This window comes from Equus caballus, chromosome 5 (assembly GCF_041296265.1).
Source record: "Equus caballus isolate H_3958 breed thoroughbred chromosome 5, TB-T2T, whole genome shotgun sequence".
In the NCBI taxonomy this organism is placed as follows: Eukaryota; Metazoa; Chordata; class Mammalia; order Perissodactyla; family Equidae; genus Equus; species Equus caballus.
This window is the reverse complement of record NC_091688.1, coordinates 92859551-92863752: the sequence shown is the minus strand read 5'-3', so window position 1 is coordinate 92863752 and position 4202 is coordinate 92859551.

Here is a 4202-nt window from a genome sequence, read left to right as displayed (position 1 = left end):
ATTTATGGAGGGCAGAAGAGAAAGTATAGAGCATGAGCTGACTGTTGTAATAGTCTGAATTCTGAGTGTATCAAGAACTCGCAGATACGGTGTGCCTTTGAGCTTTAACATCTGAGATTTTTCCCCAGACTCTTCCCCAGAGAGCAATACTTAGTGAGCTGCCAAGAGATATGATCAAAACTATTAGAATTTCTTTGTGACAACTTTCAAAGATACTTGCATGCTAGAAGTTTGTACTAGTGTAATAACTGTATTACATTATGTACTAAAGAATGATGTGACCAATGGCTGGGCTTTTTATAATGTAAAAACCACAAGACTGGAAATAAAAAGTAATATAATCCACATGTACTAGATAGTTGTAACATTACAATAAACAGGAATCTGAAAATTATAGTGCAATTCAAACACACATTTCAGGTTCACCCTGAGCCTGAAACAGTCCTTAATGACAGTATTTTGTGCTTCAGTTTGCAAACACACTTCATAGCATCATTAGAACATGCACATTTCAGGTTAGGAGCCCTTATCTGGAACATGAATATTACACTGAAGACCTTAGACAATGAATCCCAGATATCCCAGAAAGACCTTCTCTAAAGCAACATAAACATTAGATGCAATTGCATACAATCTGATTTACTTTCCAGCAAGATTAGGAAAAAATCTGGCTTGGTGGAAGACTTGGCTGTTATCAGGTATACTAAGTTTTATTCCCCTAAAGGGCCTTAAGGGGAGGTCAAATAGTAACAATATACGTTTTTTACCATAATGCTAAGAGATTATTTTTTCTCCCCTCTCAATCTGCCAAGATTTAACTCCCAGCTAACACTGGCATATTACTTAACCGCTCCACACTTATTTCTTCATCTAAAAATGTGAATAATATTACTGAACTTATGTGATGACTATGAAGATTAAATGAGCTGAATTATAGTTGCTATTATCACTATACTATAATATTATCAATTGTATCATTTTACGCTCTCTGGAAAAAAAATGATAATGATGATAATGAAAATTTACTTTATAAGAGACTTTTTATGACATGCATCTATCAGGTACTTATTTGGGCCAGGCAATTAATATTCACTATATCTTGCTTTTATAACAATACTCCAAAGAAAGCACTTTGATCTCCATTTTACAGATGATGAAGATATAGTTCAGAGATGTTAAATAACTTAACTATGAGCAAGTTGATCTGAAACTAAATCCTTTTGTCACCAAAAGGCCTATGGTCTTTCCACTATTTCTACAGATCCAAGAAAAACATGACCTGAATATAAAAGTGATTCTGGCCACTTCTATTTCCCTGGATGAAAAGCAAGTCTGGTTGGTGTGGAGCAGGAGACATACATATAGCCAATTACTGGAAAGAGGACTGGAAAAGTCTCACCACTTCCACTGACAGGCTGTATGATGTTTCTGAGTCATCTCACCTCTCATTTTCCTCATTGGTGGAAAGAGAAACTTGGATTAGACTAGTAACGATCCATTTAATTTCTCTGAAACTTGGACTAGACTAGTGCACCTATCCATTTAATTTTTCTGAGTCTCAATTTCCTCGTCTATGAAACAGGAATATAAGCCTGCTTGCCCAGAGAAATCTGGGATATAAAAGTGATTTTTAAGTGTGTTCTATTTATCTATAGCTGCAGGACAACCCACAAAAAACAATGATTTAATAACTGTTATTTATTTCCATAATGAGTCTGGGTTTTGATAAGGCTCAGTTAGACAGTTTTTGCTCAGGGTCTTTCATGGAGTTGAAGTCAGACAGTGACTAGGGCTTTGGTCATCTCTAAAGCTTCTTCCTTCACAGGGCTTGGGCTGGAAAGACTCAAACATCTGGGGATTGGAGCTGGGGCCATTTCTCTCTCCACATGTCATCACTCCATGTAGGCTCTCCACACGGCGGCCCTGGAATAGCCATATTTCCTACATAGTGGCTTAAGCTCCATCAGTTAGTACCCCAAGAAAAACTAGCAGAGGAAGCATAGCCATTCCTAACCTAAACTCAGAAGTTATACAGCATCACTTCTCTGCATTGTATTCATCAAGGCAGTCCTCAAGTCCTCCTCAGATTGATAGGAGGGGATACAGACTCCACCTCTTCATAGGGGGAGTGTCAAAGAATTGCAGACATCTTTTAAAACAACCAGAAACTGCTATAAAGCGTAGGTATTATTATTATTAATTTTATCCAGCTGCAGATGATTCTCTCTGGGGACTATTAATAACAAATGTAAAACATTTCATATCGAGTTGATTCTAAGGCTGCCTTCTCCAAATGTTGTGTTCTTAGGAAGTATCTACAACTTTTACAATAGCAAAAGTAAAACATAGCCTGGAAAGAAAGTTCTCATAAAAATATTATTATGCGTGACACTATCCCAAGCCAAGTACAATTTTAAAGCTCATCTGCTTAAAAAAGATGATCCTCTACTTTTTCTGTCTGTTAACATGGATAATAAAGAAGTGACTGTAATAAATACATTGGGGCATTTGGTTACTTTTCAAATGTTAGTGGTACTTTGATATGCTATATGATGTGGGCTTTTAGCTATAAGGTATGCAGCCTGGGGAGCAAGAAAGATGAGAGGCATGATTTCTCCTGTAAGAGTTAACAGAGTCTTGGAAATATAGCAGTCCGATCATTCATTAGAGATGAAGTCCTGTTGAGAAGCCTAAATGACTAGGTCTGGCTTTCATGGAGTTATTTGCTTATCCCAGACTGGCATCCAAGCCTCCTAACTCTTACTTATTCTATCATTGAACATGGTTTCTCAAGATCACTGTAAAGCTTGCATGGTTATCTACTCGGGTATAAAATGCATTGAGAATTTTAATATCTCTGGATAGTGATTACATAATAAATGCCATGCTGATTAAGCCCATTACTATCAAAGTGACAGTGGTACCAACATATCTTTTCAATAATGACAAGTTCTTTTATCTCAGAAGTAAACAAATCAGTAAATATCCCCAATTTCCTTTATTCACTGCTACAGATCCACAATCCATAAATTTATCTAAACACTTTTTGAATCTATTTATTTTTTAAGCTTGTATAAGTTCTAGGGACAATCACCAATTCTACAACTCCATATTCTTTATCAAACTACGAGGGTACCCATAAAGTTTTTGATGGTTTACTCAGCTTTTATCTCTCTATAATGAAAAGGTATAAATTTTTAAATTAGAGATTCTGTGTCCACCTTTAACTTTTTAATTATTTTCTCAATCTACTCCAGCTCCAAGCTTTTTTTTACATACATCCTGTACAGAAATGTATATTATGTGCTCTAGTTTTGTACATATCGTGATACATATAGGGACAGCATTACATTGCATAGGTATCACTTCTCTCCCTTTCTGTGCTCCATGATGTAGCCCAAACGTTGTCTTAGAATCCTTCTGAACATAGTGCTCTAGGTATCCACTATTAAGTGACTGGAATAGGAACACAATATGAAGCCCCTTTGAGACTTCTGGAGTCATACTGTAGAGTGACAACATGCTAATATCCTCACTCTTTGAGATCTTGGTAAATCACAGCACAGCAATTTTTAAAAAATATAACTGAATAATCGTACAAAGACAGAGGAATGGGGGAAAATCATGAACAGCTGAAAGTTGTCAATAAAATTTTTGGAAAACATAAAATAGAGAAGTAGATCTGATTAAGCAGAGTAGGTGAAGTGATAACCTAGAGTACAAAGAGACAGGAATACAGTGGAAAGTAAGTCCATGTTCCTCCAGAACTCTAGAGAGGCTCAGGACTTGGGACTTGGGGCTGAAGACAAGGGTACTGATTTAAATTCTGTGTAGGATGTCTTCAAACTCTTATATCCCCATGGCGCAGAATTCCCAGGAGCCAGACATCTTTCTTCCCATTCTCCTATTCCCAAGAGGGCCAGAGTTGGAAGGGTTCCTCACTGATGAAGCTGAATGGCTCCAGTGAAGATTTCTGTGTTCTGACATTTGGAGATCCCTTGATGTAATGAACAGGTCCTTTAACCCACTAACCCAAAGCACAAAAGTTAACAAGCCCTATCCTTGAATCTAGAGCTCTAACATGGCTTTTTATTGCCTCATTCATAAATACAAACTTTCAATCAAGGCTCCCAGACATTTAAGGAAATTGTAGAACATGAACGAGAAACCAAGATATGCTTACAGAACAAAATGATGCCAGA